Below are 16275 nucleotides of genomic sequence, written 5' to 3'. Positions count from 1 at the left end.
CGCACCCCGGCTTTGTAGCACAGGGCGCCCGGACGCGGCTGGCCTGAAGGCGGGCCGCGTCTTCCGACCATTTTCCCGTATGAGAAAAAGTCGGGGGACGCGGGTCACCCGAAGGGCACCCGCGTCCGCCGAGAGGCGCATTCCAAAACCAAAACCCCCCCAAAAAATGAAACTAAGACCTAAAAATTGATTCTAAACGGATAGAAATGCAGAGTAGGATGTGTAAAATACCTGGATAAGACGGCGTTCGATTCCGACGGTCGGATTTTCCGCAGCGACCACGGGAAGTTTCTTGTCAAAAGCTCCTTTTTCAACCTCAACAGTCAAACGGTAAAAATGACATGGTAAAAGGTCTTTTTATAGGTTTTTTGGATGAATTAGTTCATTTTTTACCATGAAAAGATATTTTTCGATGTATTTTTGCCTATTTTAAACAGGTATGAGTAATGTGTTGCTTTTGTGCAGGACAAAGGGATTTCGAGGGAAATTGTCATTTTTCACAAACAAAAATATCAGAGTCATCTTTTAAGCCCTTTTCTGACTCCTAAAACATGAAAAGATCGCCGAGCGTTTCTTTTACACTCGTTAAAACGGAATTAAAAGACGGTCCCCTTTTAGCTCTTTTCTGACCGCAAAATCAGGAAAAGATTGCCGGGTTTTTGTCGTTTCAAACTCGATAAGGAAATAAAACGACGTGTCCTTGATCGCTTTTTACTTTTCAGGTCAACGACACTATTATGAAAGTACTCCTTGGTCGCAAGATCAAGCGGTTCCCCCAGGTATTATTTTATACTTTTTCGGGCTTGAGGGACACAAATATACGAAAAAGTTCAACGTGGAGTCTCCTTTTGTTTTTTCAGACTCTCTAAAAATGAAAAACGCCGAGTTTCTCCTATACTGGGCTCGTTAAACTTTTACAGTAAAGGACCTGTTCAATTACAAACAGGAACGAACCACTCCTTCCTAGGGTTCGAATTTAAACTAGGTTGGACTCGTCCGAAGGATGAGCTTATAATCAAGCATATGTTATCCTCCTCAAGCTTGTTAAAAATAAAGAGGTACTTGCCAGAAATGGTGGGGGAAAAGAGAGAAGAATGAACCTGTTTGTTACCTTTTGTCTCAAAAGAAACTTTATTACCACTCTTGAACACGACACTTTTCATTCACCTGGGTTGGGAAATCTTTTACCTCACAGTTGACCAAACCACTTTGAAAGTCTTTAACCGGGTTCCGGGGATTAACTTTGAGTTATTCGTCACCAAGCCATCTGTCGTGTCGTTATGTGTTCAAGAGGTCTGCAAGCAAAACTTTCATCTGCAAAATACTTGTCATCCATTTGACCATCCCTGAGTCAGTCCTTACAGCAACATTTCTTCAACTTGAACAATGATTTCGTGTTGCGGGCTTGCCTGCAACGGGTCGCTTTCTATCGACATCGACACATTATCTAGAAAGATGACTTAGGAATCGACAGTACCTTGAAGTCTGCATGCATCAATGGCAGGTTTCTCGCCTTTGACGTCAGTTTACATCATTGACTTTCGATCAAAGGATTCCGTGAAGTGTTCGACATCAAAACATCTATTCACATTTCACGGGTTGTGCTTGGTACTTTGAGAACCATTGACATTACTGGTGGTCTCTCTCACGCTTGTTAACAGTTTACATCATCGACTGGTAATCAAGTGGTTTCTAACATGTTCGACATCAAATCATTTAATCACATGGCTAGAATCGTACCAATTCGGGAAGTAGAAGTGAAGACCCTGGATCTAGTTTCTACCATCCAGGCTGCGAGGAGTTTTGTATTCATTATCTATGTAGACTAATCATAAACAGATGGCTGCGTCCATACTGTGTCTACAAAAGTCTATAAAAAATGATGTACTGCAAGATCATTCCTGTATCAGAATAGTTAGTCCATTAGTTAAAGTTTTGAATCTGAGTATGGGAATGCCTACCTCAGTGATGATATAATCTTATACATGTATTTTGTGTTGAAAATTGCAGGTTCCAACCAGGTCATCCACAAGACAATCCTTGAAATGATAAAGCGCTTCACCCTTCCTAGAATTACAAAACCCTAATCTATTCCAGGCTTCGCACTTTAGGGGGCAATCTGTTACACTAAAAAATGTCACCATGACTACTTACAGTTAGTATGGCTCAAATCAACAGTCATGCTACCCTCTTAGGCAAGTCTTATGCCTCTGCTATCCATCTCAAACTCAAAGAAGAGAGAAAGTCTTGTAAAAAATGTGTTTATCTCTGGGGTCGCAGGTTCTCTCTAGCCTTACCTGCGGGGACGCTCACAATGTTCACAAAAGTTGCGTCCTTGGACGCTCTGTATGTTAAGGGACAGGTGCGTCCTTCTGTAAAAGGAAAAATGCGCGAGTTTCATCTTAAAAAAGTTACTTGTGGTTACTTCTAGAACTTTCTAGAGGTCGGTTTGATGAAATGGATGCGCCTCCAGTTGGTTCATGTATCCCTATTAAGGAGGAACTTATCCCATCAATAAGGGAGCTATCCCACCCAAAGAGGGGGATTATCCCATTGATGGTGGACCTGAATAACCTCTTTACAGCACTATAAATAAAGACATTGAGCCAGAGGGAGGAGAGGTTGGAGCTATACATTTTCTTTGGGTAAATGCTGCAGGAATTAGGACTCCCATTTAGAACCTTGTGAGGAGAGATTGTCTTTGCTTGATTCTACTTGGAAGTGGGTGAGCTTTGTCAAAGTAGAGGAAAACCCTTGATGGACCCTGGGAGGAACTTGCACAACACCAAGGCCAGGTTGTAAGAGTTTCTTTGTTTCGTTATTAATACAAACTGGTTTATTTTTCTCAATAGCTTGTGTTAATGAGTTATTTCATGTGTTCCTTGGTCTGCATGTTGAATATATGTTTTATTATATGAAATGCAAGTGCTTGGTAATTGTTTGATTGTTTGTGGTTGCAGGAATTGACTTGAAGGAGGAGCTCATCCGGATCGGCAAGGACGGACTACAACAACAACGTTTTGGAATAAGGTAAGCCTAAACACTTGTAGTTTTCATGTTTTAAAAGGTATATTTAGAGAAAGATCACTCCATTTTGTCTTGTTTGTCGCTAGAGAGTTTAGACTCCTAGGGAGGTCAGTTGTGTCCGCACAAACGACTTTTTCCGCCACGACATGCATGGTTGACCTAGCAGCGACTAACTCGATTCTAGAACAGATGGTCAATTACTCAGATGAAGGATTTTCGAAGATGGAGTAGTATAGTTTGAGGCAAAATATGAGAACAATGGGATGAATGAGACACAAAAATGGATGATATAATGTAACAAGATTCAAGGGGGACTCAAAACACTCTCCATAGATGCAAGGGTGACTCATCTATGATGATATGAACAAGGGTGACTCGATGATGCTTCCACATGCGGGGAGGCCCAAAGCCGACCTTAAAAACATGAGTAAAAGATGATTACTCATGAATAAAGTTGACAAATGAGTCAACTAATCAAAGGGTAAAGTTGGAATAGAGTACAAGTATCTCATATGAAGAAATTTAATACGCAGCAAAGTGAGACTTCATGGAAAAATGGCTTCTTGGAGAAGTGTCAAATTACAAAAAACAAAAAGAGATCCATTATAAAACTCAGTGAGATATTTCAAATAGTGCTGATGGTTTATGGAAATGAGATATGGTTTGGTCACAATGGGAGATGAAAAAACTAAGGGTTTTCCTATAAAGGGCTTCTTCCCCCAAATCCACTTCATTTTCACATTGAGCTTGTTGGAGAATTTGGAGAGGAGGAGAATGCCATAAATCTTGGTGAGCTTGTTGTGAACAAATAGACTATCATAATTTGGGTCTGCGACTTTCATGTAGGTGACCTTAATTATTTGTGGAATGATGGTTCTTGCTGAAGAATAAAGGTATGAGAATGGAATCCTAGAGAAGTTTTAGGATAATTCTTTCCCACCAAGTAAACCATGAGGATGGTAAGTGTTGTATAACATAGAGTAGAATATTTGAAGATATGGTATCAAGCATCTACAATATGCGATGTGTATATGGTTCATCAGAGAGGCTGATAGAACAAACTCTCCAAGGAATGAGAGGATAATCGACCATACCTAGATCATTGGGGTCTAGGTCGAGACTTATGATAATCAAGTGGGAAGGTGGCCAGAGGCCATCGTGCCCCGAAGCATGGGATATTCCCCCCAACATATGATGATGGGGGGACTTATCAGGTATGAAAAGGTGGGAATGATGCCCCTAGTTGGATGATTTTTTCGAGCGCCATTGTGTTCCAAGTGCTCAAATAAGGGATTCAAGCATTCAACCCTAATAGCACAAGATCGTCTAGAGGATGATGAGGAGATTTAGGGGCATATGTGCCCCCCAATTTCGTAAGGATGGATGCAACATGCTATGGACATGCTGAATATATTTAGAATAATGGAATCTAAACAAATTTTAATGATGTGGTTCGCCATTTGTTGTTTATGTTTGTCTTCCTACATGAAGAATGTATGATGGGTGCAGTATGAGAAAGGAAATGGTGGATTACCAATATCACTTGGAATTGAATATATGAATAAAATTGATTGAATATTTTGGTTAGCATACATCATTTCAGTATAGCAAAGCATGGCTTCAGATATAAGGAACCGATGCTCACTTAGACAACACAATGGTTGAACAACAACAACGTCGAAGAGACTCGGTTGCTGATGTAAGATGGATTGTTACACTAAAATTTGTCACAATGACTATTTGCAGTTAGTATGGCTCCATCAACCGTCATACTATCCTCCTTGGCAAGTCTCATACCTCTGCTCTTCATGTCAAACTCCAAGAAAGAGAGAAAGTCCGTAAAAAGTCAATTAACTCTGGTTACATAGTTTCTCTTAACCTTACCTGCATGTACACACCCCAAGTTCACAATACCTGCGTACTTGTACGCTCTGTCTATAAAGGGGTGGGTGCGTACTCCTGTAAGGTCAAAAGGCGCGAGTTTTACTTCAAAAAATTACTTGTGGGCGATTCTAGAGCATTATAGAAGTGTGTTTGACGTGTATTGAGCGCCTCCAGATGGTTCATGTATCCCTATGAAAGAGGAACTTATTCCATCAAGAGGGGAGCTATCCCATTCAAAGAGGGGCTTATCCCATTGATGGTGGACCTGATTAACTTCCTCTATAGCACTATAAATACAGGCATTGGGCCAGAGGGAGGAGAGGTTGAAAGCTGAACATTCCTAAGGGTAGATGCTGCTGGAATTAGGACTCCCTTATAGAGCTTGAGAGGAGAGATTCCCATCCTTTCCTAGTATTATTTGGAAGTAGGTGAGCTGATCAAAGTAAAGGAGAACTCTTGCTGGACCCTAGGAGGGACCTGCACAACACCAATGCTCAGGTTGTAATGGTTTCTTTTGTTTCCACTTAATACAATTAAGCTCATTTTTCTCAACAGATTGTTATCCATGATTTGTTTCATATACTCCTTGGTCTGTATGATGAATATGTTTTATTTTATGAGTTATTCAGGTGCTATGTAATCTTTTGTTTGTTAGTGAATGTAGGTTTGGAAGAGAAGGAGGAGCTCATCCGGATCGGCGAGGCTGGACTACTACAAAGCGTTGGACTAAAGGTATGTTATAAACACCTGATTACTTGTATTCTAAATGCATATTTAGAGAAAGGTAGTGTTTAATTGTCTTGTTTGTCACTAGAAAGCCTTAGCTTCTAGGGAGGTCGGTTTTGTCCGCAAAATTGACTCTTTCTGCATGAAAAAATAGCGACTCCACTGGGGAATCCATGGATTTTATTGATTTCTCTTTTGATTGATACTTTGATTTGAGAAAAGTCGATTTCTTTCTGGTTTTTGACTGATTGACTGTGAATTTGGGTGTAATAGCTTAGGGTTAAGTTAGTTTTTATTTTTCTTGGTTTTGCTAGCATTACGCACCCTCTGCGTTAAGCACAGTGCATACCTGTACGCACTTTTGCTGTGTACACAGAGCGTGCGCTCTAGCAGTTACGCTTAGGGGTCATCAAGCACAGTTTTCTCTCTGTTTCAAGCTTGTGTAAAAATGAAACTACTTTGAAGCATAGTTTTTCTCTGTTTCAAGCTTTTGTAAAAATGAAACCTATCTCGAGTCAATTTCAGTTATTTTCAAGACTCGTTAAACTCATGAAAATCTCGAGATTATTTTGCCATCTTTCATTCTCGTAAAACAAATGAAAATGCCGATTCCTTTCCGTCTTTTCCTGCTCGTAAATTAAAATTGAAAGTCGGACATGAGTACATTTTTATCATTTTTTCAAACTTGTTAAAACTTACGAAAAAGTGAAACCTTGGAGTTCTCTTTTAAGCCCTTTTCAGACTCCTAAAACATGAAAAGATCGCCGAGTTTTTCTTTTAAACTCGTTAAAACGGAATTAAAAGACGGTCCTCTTACAGCTCTTTTCTGACCGTAAAAACATGAAAAGATTGCTGGATTTTTGTTGTTTCAAATTCGATACTGGAAATAAAACGACATGTCCTTGATCGCTTTTTACTTTTCAGGTCAAAGACACTAATCGTGAAAGTACTCCTTGGTCGTAAAAGATCAAGCGGTTCTCTCAAGTATTATTTTATACTTTTTCGGGCTTGGGAGACACAAATTTACGAAAAAGTTCAACCCGGGAGTCTTCTTAAATTTTTTCAGACTCTCTAAAATTGGAAAACGCCGAGTTTCTTCTATACTGGACTCGTTAAAATTTCACAGTAAAGGACCTGTTCGATTACAAACAGGAACGAACCACTCCTTCTTAGGGTTCGAATCTAAAACTAAGTTGGACTCATCCGAAGGATGAGCTTATAATCAAGCATATGTTATCCTCCTCAAGCTTGTAAAAAATAAAGAGGTACTTGCCAGAAATGGTGGGGGAAAAGAGAGAAAAATGAGCCTATTTGTTATCCTTTGTCTCAGAAGAAGCCTTATCACCACTCTTGAACATGACACTTTTCATTCACCTGGGTTGGGAAATCCTTTGCCTAAAAGTTGATCAAACCACATTGAAAATCTTAAAACCGGTTCCGGGTATTAACTATTGGGTCAATTGTCACCAAGCCATCTGTCGTGTCATTATGTGTTCATGAGGTCACTGCAAATAAACCATTCATCTGCAAAATACTCGTCATCCATCTCGACCATCCCTGAGTCAGTCCTTACAGCTACATTTCGTCAACTTGATATATGATTTCGTGTTGTGGGCTTGCCTGCAACAGGTCGCTTTCTATCGACATCAGCACATTATCTAGATAGATGACCTAGAAATCATCAGTACCTTGAAATCTGCATGCATCAATGGCAGGTTTCTCGCCTTTGACGACGGTTTACATCATTGACTTTCGATTGAAGGATTCCGTGAAATGTTCGACATCAACTCATTCATTCACATCTCATGGATTGTGCTGGGTACTTTGAGAACGATTGGCATCACTGGTGGTCTCTCTCACACTTGTTAACAGTTTACATCATCGACTGGTAATCAAGTGGTTTCTACCATGTTTGACATCAACTCATTTATTCGCATGGATAGAATCGTACCATTTCGGGAAGTAGAAATGAAGACCCTGGATCTAGTTTCCACCATCCAGGCTGCGAGGAGTTTTGTATTCATTGTACAGTAGACTAATCATAAACAGATGGCTGCATCCATACTGTGTCTACAAGAGTCTATGATTATGATGTACTGCGAAATCATTCCTATATCAGAGCAGTAGTTAGTTTGTTAGTTAAAGTTTTCAATCTGAGTATGGGAATGCCTACCTCAGCGATGATATGATCTTATATATGTATTTTGTGTTGAATATTTGCAAGTTCCGACTGGGCTCTCCATAAGATAATCCTTGAAATGATAAAGTACTTCACCCTTCCTAGATGATATGAAACCCTAATCTACTACAGGCTTCACAATTTAGGGGGCAATCTGTTACACTAAAATTTGTCACCATGACTATTTGCAGTTAGTATGGCTCCATCAACTGTCATACTATCCTCCTTGGCAAGTCTCATACCTCTGCTCTTCATGTCAAACTCCAAGAAGAGATAAAGTCCTTAAAAAGTCAATTAACTCTGGTTACGTAGTTTCTCTTAACCTTACCTGCTTGTACGCACCCCAAGTTCACAATACCTGCGTACTTGTACGCTCTGTCTATAAAGGGGTGGGTTCGTACTCCTGTAAAGGTCAAAAGGCACGAGTTTTACTTCAAAAAGTTACTTGTGGTCAATTTTAGAGCATTCTAGAAGTTTGTTTGACGTGTATTGAGCGCCTCCAGATGGTTCATGTATCCCTATGAAAGAGGAACTTATCCCATCAAGAGGGGAGCTATCCCATTCAAAGAGGGGCTTATCCCATTGATGGTGGACCTGATTAACTTCCTCTATAGCACTATAAATACAGGCATTGGGCCAGAGGGAGGAGAGGTTGAAAGTTGAACATTCCTAAGGGTAGATGCTGCTGGAATTAGGACTCCCTTATAGAGCTTGAGAGGAGAGATTCACATTCTTTCCTAGCCTTATTTGGAAGTAGGTGAGCTGATCAAAGTAAAGGAGAACTCTTGCTGGACCCTAGGAGGGACCTGCACAATACCAAGGCTCAGGTTGTAATGGTTTCTTTTGTTTCCACTTAATACAATTAAGCTCATTTTTCTCAACAGATTGTTATACATGATTTGTTTCATATACTCCTTGGTCTGTATGATGAATATGTTTTATTTTATGAGTTATTCAGGTGCTATGTAATCTTTTGTTTGTTAGTGAATGCAGGTTTGGAAGAGAAGGAGGAGCTCATCCGGATCGGCGAGGCTGGACTACTACAAATCGTTGGACTAAAGGTATGTTATAAACACCTGATTACTTGTATTTTAAATGCATATTTAGAGAAAGGTAGTGTTTAATTGTCTTGTTTGTCACTAGAAAGCCTTAGCTTCTAGGGAGGTCGGTTTTGTCCGCAAAATTGACTCTTTCCGCATGACATGGATGAACGATTAAATTGATCATCCCTAGAGTGATCAGAAGTGATATGATACTCTAGAATTTCTTCTTAATGGGGAAGAATAATAGTACTAGAATCGACACTACTAGATGCACTAGGAGAGTTTGGGAGAATTGCTTCTCGTGGACTCTCAAAAGTGGATGCCCCCTTACCCAAAAATTGGGTGTAATGTAATGTCCATAAGTTGGATGTGGATCGAATTCATGGGTTCAAAGTGAGGGGTGATAGAACCAATCATCATCATGGGAGACATGGTTGACATGTGCATAATCAAAGGGGATGGACAAACAACTAGTAGATGTTACATCTATCGATTTTGATACCAAAGTGTTTGTCTAAGAAGGTTTGACTGAATCATAATAGGAGACTCCAATAGAGTCCCAATACATCGATCCAATGGATGAGGACAGGTAGAGAATAAGGGTAAAACTATTCATCATTTCGACATTAGGAGGGGGAATCACAATGGTGGGTTGGGAAGCCTCCTATTCTGGCATAACAGTGGAACCAAAACCCGCAGGTAGAGGGGACAGAATCACTACACGCTACATCTAACACGTGAAGCACTTTAAGTGTATCATGAAAATATTCGAGACATGGATAGTGATGGGAATAATTGTCATAATTATCACACAAAGCACAAGGTCGATTTATGTGTAAGGATTTGTTCTTTCTGGTCGAATCAGGTAAGGTGACATGGACCTCAGGATTGCTAGAGTTAGGAAAGGTATCAGAGACCACATTGTTGATATGAGGGAACTCAAGACAATTATTGTTGGAATTCCCAACAACATCATACAAAGCACATGTAGGAGTAGGCTTTGACAGTTTAGGAGGAGTTGGAGTTGTTTGGGGCACCTTGTCTTTGGGTCCCTTTTTCTGGGCTTTCCCCCTCACCAAATGCTTTCGCAATAGGATTGGCTTCCTGTTGGGATTGTTGTGAAACTAAAGCAAAGGAAGGAGTATCAACAACAGGTTGAACTGAGGTCAATGTCGTGTAAGGTTTGAGTTGATTAGGAGGGGGTGTTTGTGGGAAGATCAATGTACCATACTTCAATTCCTAAGGTGATGTTAGGAAGACTCAACATAACCATTACAAGGGTAGAAAAGATTCATAGTGGTAGGAATAAGAAAGGTATCTTTCCTAAGGGATAATGACCTCAGGAAACTATTCTCGGATGGTTAAGACCTGGGGGTATAGTTCCTAGCTGAAAGGGACGAGGAGAGATACAAGTAGAAGGAAATCGGCCTAGAGGAACTGTACCTGAAGGTTGAGTTGAGTTGGAAGAATGAGATTATGGGGGGGATGGCCACTGAGAAGGTGCACCAGACCACTTGGTGGTGTCCCGTGATGCTTGAATCATGCAAACACTGGATGAGATAGGCTCGAAAGGAGTAGGTGATGGGCCATAATAAGCCCCAAGCAACATGGAATATTTATAAACTCCAGGAGACACATCGGTAAATGAAGTGACAATATTATTTCCATTCATTAATGAGGTAGTGGTATGAGAATATGTTTGAGAATGAGGGTCATAGTAAGTCAACAAATCAATAGTGACCATATTTCCATTATGCGGAAAGTACATATTGTGAAATATAGAAGATGCGACATCATACATAGTATAGGTGTAACTAGAACCCAACAAGATGTTATAATCTAATAGGGCATCAATGAATTCGATATCAATCAAGACAGTCTTTCCGACAATGGTGATAGGACTATTGCGATATAAACCGAGGGGATACAAATGTTGGCATTATGAATTATATGTTTTCCTTTATGGCAACCTACCTAATGAATGGAAACCTACTTGATGAGTTATATCTTGATGGAAACCTACTTGTTGAAGATATAAACAAGATGTGTCTACAAATGTGACAAAGATATGGAAAAGGCATAAAATTTCAAAGGCAAAGGTATGATAAAGTTTAAGAAGTATACGCGTGTTCTGTTAATCAAATCCACGTACACACACAAGTATGAAGAAGCAAAGGTGCATATAGTTTCTGCACTATGGTATTCTAAGTACCAAGGGTCCTTACCATGGTATTACCTTGTGGTATTGAGCCAAGTAACATATGTTTTGATCCCGTCTAAGAAAACCATCAGTTGGAGTATGGTTTTGACTTGTGGTATTGGATACAGGTTAAGCTATATAAGGTGATGAAGATCGAATTTGTAGATGGTGTGCAAGTAATGGAAATATTATGAATAGTTAGATCTAAAGAAATAATGCATGTAATGGGCTATTGATGCTTTGCTCGATCTAAACTAAGTATGCACCTGAGATTTTGATGATGGATTAGATCCAATATATCAGAGATGACAACCATGATTATGAGATGATATGATTTGTGTTGATAGCATCTTAACGCATGATTTTTTTGTGTATGCCAAGGTCTGGGTATGTTTGAAGTTATGTGTTACGATGAAGATTTGATTCTGAATTTGCATATCTATACGTGGGTTTTATAGCTTGCAAGGCATGCACACACGTGAGTGTTTTTCTGATAACTCGTGTACATGTCCGTTTGTCTCCTGAGAAGCGCGTACACATGCGGATATGCTTTGAAGAAGTGCTTATAGAAAGTAGGGTTATGATGAAAAGGTTGTTTGATCAGTTTTATCAGTTTTGATGTGTTTTTTCTGTTTGTCAATGAAGACTTCTTGATGATCTGAGCTTAAATAATGATGTTTTCATTATGGATTGATTAATTGAATAATTTTTAAGTTACTTGTTGACTATGATTGAAGATCAGAGAAAGTTTTGTGATTGTTTCATAATGATGCGGTAAATCTGTGTATGATTCATTATTTGTTTCAGAGTGACAAAATTTTAGTTTTTAGGTTTCAGTGGTTTATGATCCGTATGTGGGTATGATTCATGAAGGGCACATACACACATGGTTTTGCTACTGCAAATTAGCGTACGTATTTTGACAGATGGTTAATCAGGGTTTGCAGTAACAGGATCTGTTTTCTGTGATCTGCAATATGTTGTTTGATATTCTGGTTATAGTGATCTAACTATTGTGGTTGGTTGGTTGAGTTTTTCGTTAATTCATTGATTGAGTGTCGGTGATTGGTTGCTTCAGTTGGGTCAGAGATTGATGATTAAGTTACAGTGATAAGCTGCATTTTGGTGATTGGTATTGAGCTTAAATGTTGGTAGTGGGTCCAACTTGAAAATTTGATGAAACATGGCCTACAAGTTATGATGTGTTGTAGCAGGTGGATCTTGTATGACAATTTCTGAAACGTGGTCCCCGAAAATGAGGGAGTTGGAGATTCCTTCCAGTGGTAGCTAGTAAATCAGATCAGGGGGTTGGAGCTCCCTTCCAATAGGAGTTGGAGAATGAGTGAAGGTTGTATCCTTATGCAGGTGAGTGCCTGCATATTGGTATGAGTCTGAACCAATACAAGATTGTAAAATCTTTTCTTTATACTCAAAATACTACAGAGACGAAAACAACATGTGGTTTTTTCCCGCATTGGGTTTCCACCTTAAATCCTGGTGTTTATGTGTGTTTCTTATGTGTGATGGTTTATTTTGTTCTTAATACACATGGTTGCTATATATTTAATGTTTAATGAAGTACTGATTCACTGGATCAAAATAAATAGAAGAAGAATTAAGTGAAAAGTAATTTTACTGCATATACGCTAGTTGTCTCAAGAACAGTCGTGCACACAGGTGGGTTCCCTTCTGTAAAGTTGCGTACAGAAATCACAAAGTGAAATTGGAAAGTTTAATCATTTAAAAATATTGATTCACCACCCCCTCCCCCCGAGTATTTTTCCCAACAATTGGTATCAGAGCAGGTCCTTTGGTAGAAGCTTCATCGCTTGAAGGATATCCATTAAGACAATGGGAAAGAAGAAAAAGAAAAAAGCAACTCAAAGGAAGAAGACAACTCAAGGAAAACATGACAGTGATGATCTTAAATCATGTATGATAATAGAGGAAAGAAAATATTCAGATTTAGAAGCACATCGCTTTATATTGATGAAGAATGAGGATGATGAAGCGAAATAATTATTAGGTACTGATTTTTGTTCCACTTGTGATCCATTTCCCTATTCATGAAATATTGAAGATAGTGAATGATCTAAATCCCGATCTAAATTGATATTGGTTTATTAAAATTTTAGAAGTGTATGCATGTAATGAAAAATGACCGTTAAAAATAGCTTAATAAAATGTCATAGGAAACTTTAAAGGAAGATTGCAGCAAAATAAACAAACCACAAGAGACAAAAACATCATCATGTTGATAACGGAGTTCAACTATCTTCAAACCTATGTCTCTGGACTGAGTCTTAAGTGGGGAGGCCTATTTATTAAAATGATCAAATGCTTGTACATAAAAATATGAGATACATCGCATAAAAGTAATGGCATGAGTGCATTCAAAAGTTCTCCATATAAATTTTTGACCAACTGTCACTGTGGAGTTGGTCCAAATTCAAACAACCATATAGTGACACTTATCGAGCTCTAGAGATGCCACATGTCAGCCAAAACCATGAGACTAGAAACATGAGCGCCAAAACCTTGAGTTGACCGTTGACCTGTGGAACTTTGAGCATTGACTTTGACTTTGACCAATTGACCTTTGACTTTTTTCCCAACTTTGACCTTGAATAACTTCTTCATACAAAGTCGGATTTTGACCATTCAAGTTGTGTTGGATTCAGAATGAAAAAATATACACAATGAAGCTGGTTCCAAAAGCATATGCCAATTTTTATTTTCGATCCTTTTCCAAAACTTTGAGCATATTTTGGATCCTCCAAATCACTCCTTGATCATTTTGGATAATTCTTGATCATTCCTCCCCACTAAGACCTTTTGGGCCACCAAAAGGTTGTCTAAACTATTCGAAGGTGAAGAAAATGTCTCTCATCATGCCCATAATCTCTTGGCCAACCTGTTTTGAATCTGTACATGTTACTCATCCACACAATCATTAGTACATCATAAAAATTTCAAAGCATGCTGATCCATTTTCCATCCATATCTATATCCATATTTGTTGTTATAACCCACATTCTACTGAAAAGAAGCAAGATGAATAACAACACTAAACATACTGATGTAAATGAAACTATACACTATTGGCTCTTCATAACTGGAATGCAACTCAACTTATCATGCAACGATACTTGTTGTACAATTTCAAATTCCTTAAGCACATTTTTATGATTTCTTTTATGCTTAAGTGTCGTTTATGGTACAAAAATAGTTTTACTTGCATAAGTTGTAATCTTTAAGAATTCCACTGTTTGAAAAGATTTTATTGCCTTTACAGGATGAGAATGCACAATATATTCAATTCTTCTTTTAAACAAATGATATTGATTCCATTCCCTGTAGAAAATTATCTTTCGATAATAAAAATAAGGGCTACCTAAGACCATTCCACACGCATCTAGCGACACTACATCACATCTTACCTTATCCCCAATTTGAGATGTGATTGCAAATTATAATATACATTGCTTAGTTACCAGAAATTTATGATATTTTCTCATCCCATTTAGTGTGTAAGGTCTATGATGCTTTTTTGTTTTTAATCCCAACTGATTAAACACTTCCTCAGAAATTAGATTAGCTTGAGACCCACTATCTAACAAAGTGTCGATCTTAGTATGCTTCATAATGACCCTTATAAGAAATAATTTTCATTTTTCTATGTCTCATGAACTATCAGAATCATTACCATCATCAAATTTACCTGCAAAATATACTGCAATTTGAGCCTCATCACCTGATTCTGAACCCAGATCTGTTGGCATTATTGTTTCTGCAACATTTTTTTTATCCTTCACTCCTCTAAACCACTTTGTTCGCTTGTTAGGTGTAGTTTCTAGTAATGTTATTCATCATGCCCTTCCTTCTTTCAATGCTTGCAAGAGATCGTCTCCTCTTCCATCGTAGTGGAATTTATCCTCTTGATTTTTCCCTTGCCTTTGCCCTCTTTTCTTGATGCTAATTCTGATGATACACCAACTCTAGTTTTTCCTACTTCAATTTAAGTTGCTTGAGAAACTACTTAATCCAGGTTAATAGGACTAAACATGAATACAGTATTATGAATATATTCAAGTAATCCTCCTATCTATTTCATTAGATTTTATTGTGTATGTAAGGGAATATAAAGAATTAATGCTTTCTTGCGAAATTCATCTGTGTATTCCTGCACTGATTGTCCTTTGTAAACTTTAAGACTTTGCCATTCTATTAAGGCTTTCTCCTTATATCGAAATGGCTAGAATTTCTTTCTAAGAGCAGAAACAAAATCGCACCATGATGGAAAAATCTTCCCAATCCATTGAGTCCCATGCTATAACTTACTTTGCCACCAGATGAGTGTGGTGCCTTCTATATGAAGCGAAGCCAATCAAATCTTGACCACATCATCAGAAATATGCTGGACACTACAATACACCTCCATTTGTCTAATCCAGTTATCAAGTTTCTGAGCATTGATTTCACCATTATACATGGGTAAATCGAATTTCACATTCAATTTAAGTAAAGGCTTTTGAGAATATGATTCACGTTGACCACCAAAAATAGAATAAATAGGATATTTCATATCATCAACAGTTTCTATCTTTTTACCTGAATCAGATGGTCGTTCATATTTAGGCTTTTAAGAATGTGATGCCTCAAATTCCCCATATTTAGGATTATCTTCCTCTTTTTCCTTTTTTAACTCATGGTACATCTCCTCAACCATGGATCACAAAGTCATGAAAGCATCTATAAAGCCTTCATCAAATCCAAAAGGATGATCACCTCTTCCTTCTTTAGTTATATCTTCTCCTCGAGTTGTCCTTCTTCTCGAGCCAACTTCTCGATCTCCTTCAACAAGTTCTCCTTGACCATGTCTTGATTTTCTCCTCGTGATCATGCACACATAAACCAAACTATCAATAACTTTCTCTGATACCAATTGATCTGAATCTCGATCGAAATTGATACTGGTTTATTAAAATTTTAAAAGTGTATGAATGTAATTAAAAACCACCATTAGAAATAACTTAATAAAATTTAACTTGAAAGGAAACTTGAAGCAAAATAAACAAACCAGAAGAGACAAAAACACCAACATGTTAATAACGGATTTCAACTATCTTCAAGCCTATGTCTTCGGGCCCAACCTTAAGTGGGGAGGCCTCTTTATTAAAATTATCAAATTCTTGTACATCAAAATATGAGATCCA

This window comes from Pinus tabuliformis, chromosome 3_1, assembly GCF_031772625.1.
Source record: "Pinus tabuliformis cultivar Carrire ecotype Pingquan chromosome 3_1, CPIR1, whole genome shotgun sequence".
NCBI classification, from domain to species: Eukaryota; Viridiplantae; Streptophyta; class Pinopsida; order Pinales; family Pinaceae; genus Pinus; species Pinus tabuliformis.
The sequence above is the reverse complement of the archived record's forward strand: the minus strand, read 5'-3'. Positions refer to the sequence as shown.